The sequence below is a fragment of the Helicoverpa armigera genome, chromosome 14 (genome assembly GCF_030705265.1).
Source record: "Helicoverpa armigera isolate CAAS_96S chromosome 14, ASM3070526v1, whole genome shotgun sequence".
NCBI classification, from domain to species: Eukaryota; Metazoa; Arthropoda; class Insecta; order Lepidoptera; family Noctuidae; genus Helicoverpa; species Helicoverpa armigera.
The window spans coordinates 4,198,313-4,215,087 of record NC_087133.1 but is presented as its reverse complement, the minus strand read 5'-3'; the positions used below and the strand labels follow the sequence as shown (position 1 = coordinate 4,215,087).

Here is a 16,775-nt window from a genome sequence, read left to right as displayed (position 1 = left end):
GTGGATGTTTGGCCGTTATTTTTGTTTTCAAGTTTATTTTTGTTAGATAGTTATTTTGATAAGTGTCAGTTGTGATAGACTTAATACGACTCCTATATAATTGTGTAATATCTGTTTGTCCTCATGTGTAACTTGTGGCTTAGTAGAAGCTGTGGATGTTAAATAGATCTAAATGACCATTCTGTCATGACTGTCACATAAATAATAATGATAAATAAATACAAAACTAGCAAAATACTGATCCAGTTAATGTTTGGATAAACAAATGACTAACCTCGGTCTGGCCTGTCTCTATTTAGAGTCGCTAACGTCACAATTTTTTACACAATCCGTCATCAAATTACCCAACTAGGTATATAATTTGTTGTAGGTCATTATTATTTTGACTTACAACAAGAGTGATGCATGGAGATAGCCTTTTCATATTCAACTAAAAGCCTTAAAAAAGTAATCAGAATAAGTGGCCACTATTAATTACGGCTTTTATTAATTAAACTGGCTGTCAGGAATTTGCGTGTGGCATGCCGCGGCCTAGTACAGGCATTTTTGAAATAACGTTCTATTTTTGTGTAAAAGAGGATGTAGGTTACATATAAAAAGTGCTACCAATAAAAGATCGATTCACAAAGATAATAAGCAAAAGTGAAAGCGTACACGTGATTGTGGAGTCCCGTTGGCATGGTACCTGTTGCAGTCTTATTTACGACCCAAAACAAACGCTTTATCTCGCCCCGTCCATATAATGCGTCCATAAAACGTTCTACACCGATCCATTTACGACTTCTTGCATAACACCCTTTTGTTTATAAACAAAAAGATTTCAAGGTCCGCGCTACCTTGCGATTTTAAAGTCGCAATTGAAGTTAGTGACCGTTTTTCGGTCGTCCGGTGAACTTGGTCGTCCTCGTGTTAAGAGGAAATAAGTCACATTTTCGGTGTAATAAAATGATGAAGCCGTCGATTAAAATTCAGCAGACAGAAGCGTCATTACGATGCGATCGATATATTGCGGTATTTAAATTGTGGTAGTGCAGTGCTCATAAACGTGCAGTGGGTTGTAAATAAACAATAAATTATATTACATTACATTTACGGCCGGTAACCTGCGATTCCATTTCATACATCTGAAGTTTACAAGCATTATGATGTTTACGATCGGCCAAGTGATAAACGAAGATAAATTAATTTGACGTTTTAATTAATTAAGTGAGTTATATGAGTGGTGTTGATGGATATATGGTGGAACAATGTTGTGATGATGATTAATTGATACGAAGGTAATAATTAAAATTCTCATATAATAAACTCTTAACCTAATTGATTATTATTATCCTTTAGACAAATTGTGCACAGCGATAAACACAACGCAGCAGTTGAAGAGCATTGCCAATTAATACGAACGCTTTAATTCTTATTAAAAATCTCAAATACAGACTGACGAACCAGCAAACACAGCAGCATCCAATCGCGTACTAAGCGCGAAGTATAAGTAAAAAAAGCGGACAAAAAAACTGATTCTAATGTGGGGAATGGCGGCCGAAACGCACCGGGAGGGGCGAGAGGGGCGGAGCGGGCACAAAAAACTAATAATAACAGTGTGTGTCACCCCATCACTGTGGAGTGTGAGCCGACGTCACTCGTGTGAACTTCGTATGCCATTTTGGATCGAGACGCTTTTGGGAGCAAGATTAATAATAGCACAACACTATTTGTACATCCATAGGTATCGCGACCCGTCTGTTTCTCGAACGTCTGCTAATTAAATATTTCAGTTTTGCTAGAGATAATTGTGTTTATTCTGTCGCTGGGAAACTGTTTAATTGGATAAGTTATGTTGGTACGCACTTGACTTTGGATGTTGTAAACAAATCTTGAATGAGTAGTACAGTTTGAAGTAATAATTTGTCTCATCATTGCTCATGTCGATTGCCCTTACAGTTTTTGCATCCTCAGCTTTCAGATTAAACAAATCTACTATTAAAAAAATACTACACACATAGTCAGCGTCCAAGACCACCATCATTGCCAAACAAACGGCCAACATTATATTAATCTACACACGTATACGTACATTTTTCTCAGCGGATTTAAATCTCCGTTCACCTATGATTACGAGGGAGCACCTAATCCACCGTGTAATCTAACGTAATTATAACATGGCGGGCTAGTGTAAGTCACGAATACTGCTATCTAGGCATGAGGCGAGACTTTTAAAACTTCGCTATGTATGCCCAGCAAGATATGTATATAGATACTGCGCCGGAATCTGATTATCATCGCGGACGGAGCTAAGTTGCGGTCACACGGAGTGGACATGTTTGAAAAAGTTTTTGACAGTTGAAACTTTTTGGATGTGGTGTTTGCCACGTTTTGCCCAATCCAGTTCTAGTTTTTTTAAATCGCAAAGGTTTAAATTCAACAGACGATTATCAACCTATGACTCCTTCAGCATACTTTAGAATTGCTGTTTCTACTATGATTGAGAGTCGTCGATTTAATAAATACATTAATTGATGAATCTAAGCACAACCTTTATCATTCCAATTGAATAAAATAAATGTTAACCCTAGATTACTAACCTTATTTTACAACGCTTATTACTAACCTTCGACGTTTCGACTACGCCATGTAAAAGGGGGAACTGGTTAGGTTTAATGAAAATTTTTTTTTTTGTGTTTTATTTATTTATTACAATAATCATTTGTTAACATAGTTATCAGTTTTTTATTCACTAAAATCACATTTTAATTACTTTGACAGTCTTTTAATTGAGACCCGAAAATGTTACTCATATCAAAATTTTTGTTTTTTAAATGCTAAAAATCTTTATAACTAACAAAACAAAGACTCAAAGAAACATTAAAATATTAGAATTAAGGAATGAAACCAACAAAATAAAACAACATTTTATAAAAAAACTATCAATTAATACATTTGTGACAAATGTCAAGTTTGCGTTCGCCACACAAGGATTTGTTGCATTTAGTGCAACAACTCTTTGTCATTCTTCGTCTTGCGGAGGGGCAAATTGCACAAAGTTTTCTTTTTTTAGCGATAGGAAGATTATCGGCATCTTCTCTTTGATCAGGCTCATGTGTAGAAGTAGAAGTTTCTTCGTCACTATTATCATCACATAACAGGTGACGAATCGTATCTAAAATAAAAATATATTCAAATAAAAATAGTGTGGGTAATTATTTCAATGTAGGCAAATTAAGTACAAAGTTTACAAAACACTAATATAAAAAAAAATAATAATTATACTCGAAAAAATCAAAAATAAATAAAATCCTGAATAATAATGTTGCTGCGTTAATACTAACCTTCGTCGATTCGACGAATCATGGTGGCTGGAACGGCGAGCACAGGGCCACTACACAAAAAATACACCCGTGTGCCGCGCGAGCGTTGGTTCGACTGAGATTAGCTGGAATTTGAAATGCGTGCGACGACGCACTCAAAAATTATACCACTTTTTTTAAATCCTCGTCGTCGTTTTGACGAAGGTTAGTGATCTAGGGTTAAAATGTTCCTCATCACTATATTCCACGAAGATTTCTCGAAAAATCCTTAACTTTCCAATGTCTAATTAAAAAAATATGTATTATCTCCATTCCGCCAGTATGCCCTTAACCTAACATTAAGACCGTGAGTTAAACCGGCTGATAATCCGGGATGTAAACACGCGAAACACGATCGCCTCCCGAAGCCCGCCACCGTTGCAGGCTACGTCAAATAATACACTAATATTTATTTATTTATCTACATGGAATTTAGCCCTAATAGCTACAGAAGTGGAACAATTAAAATTAAATTAGAAAAGTAGTTACGACCAAAGAGTTCACGAGTTATAAATCCTCTTTTATGACATGGACTTAAATGACAGTCTAATAATCACGTTCCAAATTCAAAAATCTCGAATTCTAAATATGAATCATAAATGAAGTGTTGTTCCATTTATAGAAGCAGATCTGCGTGCAATAAATTAAAAAACGATTACAGAAATTAAGATGCAAAAAACTTTATTGCTTCCATTTATTGGTATTTCATCAACGTCAAGCTGTGATGGCCGACAATACACGGACGTTAAAGAGTTATGATCAATTTTCTTGATATTGTGGGATATTTAAGTGGTTTATCATCTTATGGGATCATGCAGATTACGCGTGAAAAAATATTTTATGTGGAACAACTCGATCATATTCAGCGAAGGGGTTTATTATAGTAGTTCGATATTTTATGTTAAAGAGCAGATACATAGCACGCAACCATATTGGTGTCCGGGCACTAAGCCAGAGTCTTGGCTGCTACTGAGAATTTCTTAATGCAAAAACTCATTGTTTTTTAGGGTGTCTGTATGTAAGAAAGAAATAAACTAAGCAACCACCAAATATCATTCAAAATCATTGAGCATTTTATTGGTAAACAGGAATATAATTCACTAACCTATTTCAATAACCCTCGATTTACGAATTTCGAATTTAGAACGATTCATTCAAAAATATTCAAATATTAAAAACCGTTCCAATTGACAAAAGAAACAATGGAAAACGCTAAATTAAATTCAAATATCGAAAGAGGAAGTCGCCGCGCCGCCCTCGCGTCTCTGCGAGATTTATTATATTTGTCCCGCGCTTATTTCATTATTGCCAGTCGCGCGATTCCGAACAGGCCCGATGAAATTTTAGGAATAGTTTACAATGTCAATGATCTCTGATAGTCACGAATATGCATTAATTTGGGCTTTGTTTTGTTTTACTTATAATACTTATGTATATTGGTATGTTTCCAAAAAGTATTTTTGTTAACAAAACTTTTTTTTTGTTGCAGGTAAATCCAGTTAATATCACACGATTGCACGGAGCCAATATTTGTACAGCCAGCTTTGTATAGGTAAATTTTCACTGCGGCATATTTTTCAATTTGCAATATCAAGCTAAGCCATTAGATTAGAAAAGTGGTAAGGGCAGAGTTAATGGATTGAACATTTCAAAACAAGAATTACTTGAGAGGGTTGAAACGTTATGTAAATAAAATGAAAATAGTTTTTTAACTGAACTGGAAAAGCGCGCAAAAACTTTTTGATGGGCTTCAACTGAGCTTACAGTATACTTAAAAATGTTCAACAAATTGTTTCATTTTAGACCAAAATTATCATATTTTTAATTTACGGAAAATATTCAATGTATAAAATCTAAGAATCTGAAAAACCTTGATCATTTCACAGTTGAACTGTCAATTGTTTTGTTGAAATGTTCGTAAAATTTCGCTTATACAATCACTTATGAATAGAAAGCGTTCAATGGATATCTGTCTCGTTCACACTTGGGAATAACCTTATCAATCTAACACGAATCGAACAATAGCGTCGCATGTTTGATTTATACAGTCGCTTAGTACGAACATTACGGATAATTATAGCGCGACTGACTGGTTTTAATGCTTGAAAACAATGCATTTATTTGAAACTATGTTTTTTTTATTAAGACTAGTTAACTTTTATTGAGACAGTAATGGCTGTTATTAATTATTTTATTGTCTTAATAATTAATTTTCAATAAAATATATTTTAATGTTCTTTATTATTAAACAATATGATTTTATTCTTGATAAACTATGCTGAGGACAGATATTTTAACATTTTACCCGTAAATATACAAGTAAAATTGGCACACTGCATCTATCTAGGACTGTAGGACAAGGTCTATCGCCTCAGACACAGCTACACAGAAATTAGTTCATCGTACTAATTCAAAGCTTACCACTTCGACCTTTAAAAAGGCAATTTCAAATTGCGAACTGTCAATTGGAGCGTTCACGACAAATCCCAAGAGGTCTCGTTCGAAGTACACCTCCACAAAAGCCGAACAGAAGTAGGAGCTCAGCTCACGAGGTTTTCAAGGGTGGTGGCTGCTTTCGGCGGGAAAGCAGCGGCTTGAAGCGAGGGGTGGGGGACGGTGGCAGGGGGGGCGTGATGGCTCGTATTGATTTAGTGCCGTCGTCGACGGAGCTATGTACTGCTAGCTAGGTAAGTATCGCTCGATGTCGCTTGATGCGCTTTCTTTGAGCTGTGAATGGATGAGCGGTGGGCGCGAACATAAATGATGGCCTGAAGTTCCAGCATTAAGTGTTGTGTGCTGAATAAAATTGAGACGGTTTTTTATTTTTTTTGCAGTTCTTTTGTAGAACATTTGCAAGCATGAGGATTGAAGGAAAAGTTTGAAAATTTGACAAAGGCCCCTGAGTCTTTGGATTTAAAACGTATCCACTAGCATTATTAGTTTAGTATTTCAAATAAGATTATGAATGACAGTAACTTTAACTGAAGTAGTAACGTTTGTCTAAGATATCTGCTGGTTATTACTTAGATGGTTACGGGGCAAGCTATCACTTAGCCAATTCTATTACAACGGTTTTTGTCTAATTTGCAATACAATTCCATCAAGTAATTACATTCGAAATTATCAGAAAAATCTATCTTACTACTAAACCATAAATTGAAAAGACCAAACCCACACCAACCGCATAGTATAACACAATCTAGCAATTTTCCGGTGCAGTCAATGTAAAAGCGCTGTTCGCTGCTGCAGCGCTGTATGCCCAAGAGACCTCCAGCGTCGAAGATTTAAATGGATATTTAACTTTAGTCTCAAGGAACCTAAAGTCTATTCCTTTCGTCCTCGGAGTCTGAAGGTTTTTTTGCTCGAAGAAAAACTTGCGAAGCTTCTAGCAAATGGTTTTAAATAGTCCAGATACAGCGTTTTAAAACTTTTATAATGGTCTGTTTATTTAAGTCTTAGTTTTTGTCTTTCTCTTGGAAATACAACGGACGGTTTATTATTATTATACTTTAGTAGTTGGAGAAAATATTTCAGTTATGAAAGGTGCGGAAAATGACCTTGATAGCGTTGTGGAGTTTTTGTCGAGTCAGTTTCTGATCCCCATTTATCATTCACGCGTAGATGGAGCAAAATTCTACAGAGTAACGGACTTTGACGATATCTGAACTGGGCTTTTGATTGGAATTGTGTCCAATATAATAAAAGTTGGAATAGTTCGAACAAACCCTTTTATATGTTCGTGTAACATTCGACAATTTTTGTGGAAAACTAAAAAAATGTTCCACTATTTCATACGTTTTTTTATTGTTTTTACTCTCTAAAAATAAAACAAATTCTAATACAGTTAGAGCTATGATCACTATTCTGTATCTAAGCAATTCAATTATAAAAACTCGATCATATAAATGGATTGTTGATGCCGCTACCTTACAAACGTCTTTGGGAAAACCTACAGAGTTATAAACATGTAGAGTTCATAATACTTTTTTAAAACAAAAGCACTCACCCACATCTTCCATCAAAATATTTTTGAAAGGGAGGTGCAAAGACAAGTATGTAGTGACCATTACTGAAAATTAACCTAAGAAGTTTTAAATTTCATATTTCATGAAAATATTAGAGCTTTCTTTAAGCCAATCTTTCTTAATTCCAATCAATACTTTAACCAAAACATTCACACCCCGCACTGTCTAGCCACTAAACTAATCTGTACGGACTTAAAGAATTTTATGGTTGTTGCGGCGATGCCCGCGCCTACACTTTACACCCGGTTTTGGGTACGCTTCCTACTTATTTTAATTACCATTTTAATTGCTATACAACCGCCGATAACCATCGTTTCGTTACAAACACTATTGTTTGAATTCATTCGCACAACAAAAAAATACTAACGTACCTAAAAAAATGTTAAAAAGTTGGAAAAAAATATATAGAGAATAGTTACAAAGTTTTGACGCCTAAACGTGATGTTATTCAGAAGTCAGAACTTTATATACGCTTACTTTAGACAGTTGGTATTTGCAATTCACAGACAGAAGTCGCTCGGCAGGTAGGACTTTAGAGATATCTTTTATTTATAACTACGCAAAGAATCCCTCTTCTGTGCAACCATGGGATGTCGGGATGTTCTCCCCTTCGGAAACAGCGTCGAGAAACGTACGAGACATCCGATACTCAAATGGAATATAGTATTAGTATTAATAATCTTCGTACTGCCAATTAATTTCCAAAAATAGGCATAACAAAGTCAAAATACATACATAATTAATAAGCTATAATATATAAAAAATAAAGGAATCTTCTGCGTATCTCCAAAGGTATCAAATTACGAGAAAGACGAATCTGCTTTTGAAATCCGAACAAGTTTTCGTTGTTCTAATTTTCCTCAAGGAGTCAGCTGCACCTATCAACGCCTAGCAACTATAAAGGCAGTTACACATAAATAGTAGGGGGTCCACAATTCCGGAAACCAGCGGGTGTTCTCTCTCATAATTATATTCACGTCTGATATTTTTGAACTTTCACGTGAGCGCTTTATTTCGGCACTTTTTTTTCTAAAACTCCGTGATTTACGTCAGAAGTCGGATTCTGACATAGTCGAGTGTCGAAAGCTTTATGCGGGACCGAAATTTATTTTGTTTTAAACGATCCCTAAGCATTGTCTCTATAATTTAAGTTGAGGTGAAAAATAATGTGTTAAATGTATTAGTGAAGATTTTTTAAAAATTAGGATGGGCTTCTGTTTGGTAGGTGAGAGATACAAATATAAATATTTTTCGTAACTGTTTAATCTTAGAATCATCTAGCATTTCGCAAGTTGCTCACTTTATAAAACTGTATCTAACTAAAATTAATAATTCTCCATCTTTTCGCAATATTTATGTCATTTTTTCATGATAATTAATCGACTCACATTCAAAACACTAGACAGGCATTTATCAACATTAGTTTAACGTCATCACAACCCTGATAAACCGACCAAAATTCTCAAAAATATACCACCAAACTGATAATCAAAACACTTAAAGCAGCCATACAAAGTAAAAACAATTAGTTACCACAAAGTGTTACAATAAAAGCGAGCCCACTCCTCTTTCCTGTTAGTTTTCGCTCCCTTGCACTTTTCTCGACCAAAAGGAACAAAAGATTTACGTTGGCCACGTCTGGGCCTTTCTCTGAGACTACTACTGTTTGTACGTAGGTAGGTAGGTATCTACTAAAGTACTTTAATGCGCAAGGTGAGATGTTTAAGATGTATGTTGCGTTAATACATTTTGTTTGGTGCAGCGGCGGTTGTTTTTTGTTTTTTTTGTTTGTAGGATTAGGTAACTATTTAGTACACTTTTTAAGGAATATTTCAGCTTTGATAACCTTTGAAACCTTTTGTTTAGCTGTCCAACTCCATGTTTTTGTAAGAGACGTCCACTTATGAAAATCCGATGAGATTACGTCAAATGTCACTGTCAAACATAATCGAATGTAATATAATTTATCTTCAGATAAAGTGCGTTTCACGATCATAACTCAAATAACGAAAGTAATTCATCTTTTCAAATTTTCTTCCTACTGAAAACGGAGTTAATGCTTAATTATGATTTATTAAATCTATTTTCATTTCTACAAAGCTGAATCACCCAACAATGAGTTAATAATCCAATTAAATTTCCTTCGACTTCTGTGTCCTGGGCCATGTTTCAAATTCAAATAAATCACTAACTTGAACTCGTCCGACGGAAATAGCACTCCGTCCGTCCATAAATTCAAGTCTATTTAAGCAATCTCAAACGAAAAATCTGAAATAAGCCGCATAACATGTCACCTAGCACATAACTTTTTCAATTTCAAAAAAGATTAAAACAAAGGTCTGTTTTTAAGAAATTTATCGCGTTTGTTCGAATTAGGAAATGTGCTGGTTATATTTTAAGGGGATCTTTATCTTTTAACACGTTTCACCAAGATAGATTTCAAAGATTTATATCGCACCTCATTATGATTAATTTCATTGTCAATATATCTGGCAGTACACAAAACAAACATCCGCCAAAAAAAAAAGAATGTCAGCTGTCAAATAAACGTCAACTCGGCGTTCCGTTAATCGATACTGCCAATTCAAATTAGCTACATCGTAATAATAATAACAGGTTACAAAATAGACGTTTTAAAGCAGCAATAATTAATATTTTCGTGATTATCGTGCACACAATCAATGCGAACGTTCGCGCGCGATACGCATCGAGTTAAAATAATTAATGCAAATTTATGAAACGCGCGGGATTCGGAACGCACGGGCGCCAACGGCTAGACTTGTTGCTATGTTCTAGTTTATTTTAAGAAGCTGCTTTTGAGTTTTGGGAGCAAGGCAGAGACAACTAATCGATAAAATGCTTCTTTTTGTAGTATGACGAATTAATAGCAATAGAAAACTGAAACAGTGCATTCCTATACTCTGGATAAAAATGTAAGAAGTTTATTCGATTATTAAAACAAAGCAATAAATTATAATTATCTCACATCGAAGAGTTCGATATTCAAAACTTGTTTTCTAAATTCACGTGCATTTAAAAAGCGACAAAGAGCAGTCTGTGTCACCATATTTAAATACGTTTAAAATATTTTCATAAACATCATTAATAGTTTTAAATCAAACGTGGGAACTGCTTAATTAATTGCAATAATTTAAATAATAATGAAACGATCGTGTTTTTTTTTATTATCATTCACAAAATGTATGAATTCAAGGCTTTTACGAAGATATTTATACGTCCTAAAGTAGTTTGTATGAGTTGTCGCAACAAATTGGTTATAGGTTAACGATTTATTAATTAAGATAGTTATCAGGTCATTAAATTATCTGCTTGTTAACGTAGTTTAACGAGCTTTCGTCTCTTGATAAAAATATAATTTCCTAAATCAATAAACAGACCTCAGACACATACTTTATTATTCTGGTTCAAAAAACACTCGTAAATGTAAAGAAATAAAACTTAAGAGTTATTTCCTAAATAGATGTACAATGCATACATTTATTTCAAAAATAAAATAAAGGAAACGAAACCACCCAAAAAATTAATAAAGATAACAATTCAGTGTTTTCATTGTAAAACTTTGGTAAAACCGACTGCCTCACAAAAAGTGAATAGTTAATGAATAAATTCCTCTTTACTTATCTTAAACTGAAGTGTTGGTGATTCAACGATGTAATTAGTCTCCATAAAACCTTTGATACATATTAATTAATGCTTTCATTCCGGTTGTAATATAATCTGAAGTAAACATACATACGTGTATCAGTATTCGAGTTGATATATCAATGTTGTATGTACTGTGGCTTGCTGACGTCACTCTAGCCGTAGTGATGTACGCAAAAACGTTTTTTTTTTTCATTTAGCTGCAGTATTTTTTTTAGATAAAATTATAAAGAAAAGATATATTAAAAGAATATAATCATCATCGTCGATTCTTTATTTTCTGAATTGTATAACGTGTTCATAATAATACAACAAAAACTTATTTATAAATACACTGAAGTTATTAAACGTAATTAATGATGTTATTAGCAAGTGTACATTTAAATATGAGGATTAGTACTTCGATGAATATATTAAGCATAATACGTGTACTTAAAGAAACCCCGCGAGGTAAATTCGTAGTGAGACCGCCATTAAGTAATTAATCACGATCACTAAATAAGCTGTTTTGGACACAATATTTGCGCATATAAATTAAATTCCAGAAGCAACGCCTACATAAATGGTTATGGAACTTTAAACGAACGAGGTAAACACTAATAACACGCACTTTTATTTCATTATAAAAATGTAAGACCACCTTGTATCGATAAGTATTCATTATCGATAAAGAATCGAGCACGTACTCCGATAAAGTATCGATGTTCGGTATAAAAATCGTTGGCGGCACCTATTTAATCATGTCGGCTGGCTGGGTGTGCACCTGCTTGCATACATATTCATTAGCTCGATATCGGTACGCAGTCACTATCAATGACGGTTTTCGCAACACTATGCTGTGATAAAAAATACGTTTTGGAAATCGAATTCGATTGTTTAATTTAAAAACACGTGTCCGAATGTCGTGTTGTGTATTTGAATCGTTTGGCTGAATACACGAGAAGTAAAGCCACGGTTAGACTGTTACACGGATGGCAACACCAGTATTGGGGCCTTATTTTCTGTGAACGTTTTTGTTAAATAGTGGGTGACTTAGGTATCTTCTTTTTTTGTATGTATGATAGCGGGGAAGTCCTTATTAATATTACTAATGATAAGCTATCTCTTTTGTTTTGTCTGTAGAGTATGCGTTTACGATAAGTGGTTTTGATGACATAGAAAAATGCCTACGTGAGATCAAAAATATGCCAAAGAATCCAAGATGTTGGTGAATTGAAGAGAAACAGCTAGTGTATAACAAAATGTGTATATCTATGGTTATGTATTGCATATCTAAAACAGTAAATGCATGCGGATGTAAGCCCAGAAGCACAATTTGGTCGTGTAACAGTACTGTAAATATAGACGTCTGCAAATAATTAGTTATTTCTGCACTATTAACGGCGCAAACAGAGGTTATTAAGGCTGTTCAATTTAATTATTAACAACTTATAAATTACTATGTTAACGGTGTCGAATTACATACATTTGTGTAATATACTTAGATTTGTTACGGTGTAATGACTTGGAATTCGAGATATCAAGAGTACATTAATATTCATGTAGGTACGGTATCGTCTCTCTTTTCTTTTACTTGTCGGTTGGGAGCCCTCCAAAGATTTTTCAGATCCATACATGGTGCTATAATGGCGGTATAAGCAGTATAATATGTGTGTAGTAAGAGGCATTGGTCTAATTTAATATTAAAGCGGTTACTGCAGTAATTACATGATTCAAAATAAGCAGGAATTACATAAAATAATTGTGAACTTAACTTTATATGTTCTGATACCATCTTTGCTCTTGGAACTTTAACCCGCTTCGTCAGTTCTGAAGATTGCATAGAATGTTCAACTACAGACAATCAGTGCAATAAAATCCCAATCCATAGTACATTACGGGTAACCAACCTTACCTCCTCGGCCCCTGCGGAAGGAAAAAATTCTAATTTGCAAAGAGCTTTTTAGCTACTCAAAGACGACGTTATCACGCGATGTTATCGATCAGTTTCGCCGTCCGTATTTTTCCTGGTTTAACGAGCGTTTTCTAATCAAAACGAACAATGCTATCATGCAAACAACACCAATTAGAATTGTTACATAGGAACGCCAAAGAAAAATGCAAAGAGGAGACGAATTCAATTTAAAATGAGATCCGTCTGCGTTCCGCCTGGTCCCGCGTCGATCGGAGCGAAATTGAAAAAGAGAAAAAAAACCGAGAGTGGAATAAATAAAAATAGAGATCCCGCTACAGCGCAAGTCTCCGTTGAAATGAAAATAAAACAGCAAAAAGCTTTTTGTGGACGAAATAAATTAAAAAGTGTGTCGCGATTTTGTGAGCGCACCATCCGCCATGCCGCCCGCTCGACTCTCTATGACTATCATACACGTACTGCGAGTGTTTAATGTGTTTTCAATTCCGTTTTCATGTTAAAAGCTTTTACGAATATTGGTTTTAATCTCACCTATTGATTATGAAGTTTAGTTATTTGATTACCCGTGATTGGTAAGTGAATGGTAACTTAGTTACTGTTTGTAGAACATTCGAGTTCTAGGCAATTGTACGTAAGTATCTTCATAAGGAATTAAATTGTTATTTAAAAAATTTAAAAAATATTGTATATTCACACACACATGGAAAGAATTTAACCGTGTGTTAAAATGACACAAGCTTTGAAGCGCCAAACCACTAAGATTATCCAAGACACCAAAATATATTTTCCAGTCAAGAATTTATTTTATTTTCCTTCTCAAATCTCATACATCACACTCGAAACAACAATTAATTATTACAGGTGTACTCATTAACTTTGGCCGACGTTTTTACGACGACGTCGACATTAGTTTTCACAGTTTCACAATTGTGACGTCACTATTTCTGTCGCGGCATTGTGTGCCGCGGTACGATGACGGACGCTTGTCAAACGAGACGTTTGCGTTACGTCACTGACCAGTAAATACAGCCAAGATATTGGTTATTTCTGGGTTTGATTGATTGCTGAAACAATTGAAGTGCCATGTTCGTTAGCCGCGGACAGAAAGAGATCGTCACACATTTCTCTGCGCTGTTACAGTTTTTGAAATTCGTTGAGCGACTTTTGCATAGTGTTGATTGTAATTAGTTTTCAACTCGTCATGACAGGTGATAATGAACGATATGAAGTCTGCTATAACATTGTTGAGTCTTGTAGTCTTCGAATAATCTTCTATCTATTTTCAATCATATAGATCGTATTTGGTAAAGTTACAACTGCTAACCGAAGCAATTACTCAAAGATATTTTCCGAAGCATTAGCAACCCTTGAAATGAAACATCTTAAAATTTTAATTCATCACATCCCTATAAAAGTACGTCACCTATTTAATGCACCCAAGCTCGGCAACCATCGGGGGAAAGTTTTACCTAAAATTATATTTGTGGGTCGTCACGCTTTTCCGGGGGAGCGAGGGGCTGAACCGGGGGGGCGATTAGAGGGGTCTTTTGTGAGCTCGCCGTAGGTGGCGGGCCATGGTCATATCTATAGGTAAGCATTGATTGATGTTCGATTTATTTATTCGAGATTTTGAAGTGAAAATGGTGTGTGAAGATGAAAATGTGAAGAGATCCTGAAGTACTTTAAATCCACGCTTAGTTTCACACTTTATTTTAAGATTCATTTTATCATTGAGTCACTGTAGTGATACAATCGAACAGGGAAGAAAGTAGAAGTTTTAGAAGCCCCAAATATTAAAAAGTAAATCATCTGAGTTACAGTCTCAATTTTATGAAATCAGTCAGAGCTTTCCATAACAAAAGTCGTTTTTCATGAAATTTATAAAATTCGACGACAATACTACAGTTGCCCTTCTGTACTGGCTGTCTTCACTATTCATGAGTTATTACCACGCCGGGGTACCGGACTACAGATACGGCACATTTCTAATCCGGCCGGCACTTAAGTTGCGGGGGCAATCGGGTGTAATGCGCGTTTACAGCGTTTATATAGTTTTCTGTTGTAAACTAAACGTAAACGTTACGTGCCAACAAAACCTTCGACAACCTTCTTCGCGAGCCTCGTAAATGTTTTACAAAATTGTAATAAAGTTAATGGCGCTCGACAAATACCTCATACCCGGCATTTATGTACGCAAATACATAAAACACGTAGTAAGCTAACATATGCATATTACAGGCTACAGCTTAGCCTAATGAAACTTTCTATAGAAAGTATTCATGTTCTTACACGACTATAATTTAATTTAACGGCTGTAATTACCAAAATTGTAGCAATTCTATTACACTCATAGTGTTTAGCTACCGTATGCATTGTACGGTAATTGTAATTAGGAAATGAAGTAGTAATTTTTGGCCGAACTTTCGAGCCAGGTACCGTTTGTAACGGCATTCCTGAGTGACGCGCCAACTTCCCAACTTTAAATGGGGATCCCGTCAAGGTGGAAGAAAGTGGCTTACAAAGAAACCATTTACGGCAAGTTGGGGGCTATCCCGAGAAGAAAGTTTGGTAAGAATGTTTAATCAGCGGCGGATGAGGCGCGGGGCTGTGGGGCGGCGTCGCGGCGGCGGAGCCCGGCAGTGCGCCGCGCGCGGCCGACGCGCCGCCCGCCCACAGTCGCCAGTCGCCCGCCGCCATGCCGCCCCGCGCGACTCCGCGCCGCCTCGCGCCTCACGCGACCACGCTCGCGCTATAAACTCGCGCGACTCCACGCACGAAACTGAATAAGTTCGACAAATCCTCCTCCTACCTGGACCACTACATAGACGGACGAGTGTCAAACAGTGATAGTTTCTTTCTTTTACTAGTACAAAATTGTATATCTTCTGTAGAGAGAAATATTAGTATTTTTTATTGTTAAAGTACAAAATAATGTAATATAGCGGCACCGTAGCGTCTATAGTTTACATACGAATAAAATACAGGGTCAGTTTTTGTATGAATTCAATGTGATTGTAGTTTAAGTCGCCGAGTCGAGATTGCTACTGTTCATACCGCTTTAGATTACCTACCGTGAGTAATTCTAGGTAAGTAACTGACGGTAATGATACGTCTACTGGTCGTCTACATCTCATTAAGACACATCGCCGTTATCGCGATACGATCACTGTTATACTTTCCAGTCCGATCGTAAATATTAAATTCGGCTTTATTACACGGCTTAAGCTTCATAAATCAAGATGTGGTACATAAATCTAAATAATACATGCACATGTATGTAATTATAACCACGTATTAATAATGAATTATATTGTAGAGCAACAACCACGACCAGCTAAGTTTGAATAACAGCGACTAATATGTTCGGATACGCAATGTCCAAACAGAACCAAAACAAACCATATTTCTCTAGCGATGTGGCAACTGATGGCCGGTGCAACGGTGGCTACATTCAAGCTTTGTAAATGCAAAAAGCATACGTATTCCGGTCTCGAAGACGACACCGCTATGATTTAAGCGCGCGGCAAACTCCTAAATCACGCTAGGTGGCAGAGGCGAGTGCCGACCGACACCACTCCGTTGCTCGCAATCCGCAAATTGTTTGTCCCAAGCCTAACAATTTAAATATAGCACGAACAAATGCCGATCGTAAATCGAACTGCTCGCAATTGTTTTGAATATAGCCACGAAACTTAGCAGAGAACAATAATTGAGATGCAGCCGAGTCGCGTCGAAAGTTTGATTAATCGTTCGCTCACAGCCACCGGCTCGCGTTTTGTATTTTACCTAATGTGTGCTGAGTTCATAAATTGTTTTAGGCTCCATAATATGTGT

General features: G+C 35.8%; 1 protein-coding gene across 4 annotated transcripts in view; it reads left to right on the top strand.

Moving 5' to 3' along the window:
* Antp (Antennapedia) overlaps positions 1-16,775 on the top strand; it is a 169,851-nt gene that overhangs the window by 80,347 nt on the left and 72,729 nt on the right. Inside the window, exon 1 of one of the 4 annotated variants that reach the window (XM_021339581.3) lies at positions 15,618-16,027. The exons of the other annotated variants lie outside the window; for them this stretch is intronic. The gene's annotated coding sequence lies outside the window, so the exon portion shown is untranslated. Of the gene's footprint in view, positions 1-15,617; positions 16,028-16,775 lie in introns of those variants that run through there. 4 annotated transcript variants of the gene reach the window in all.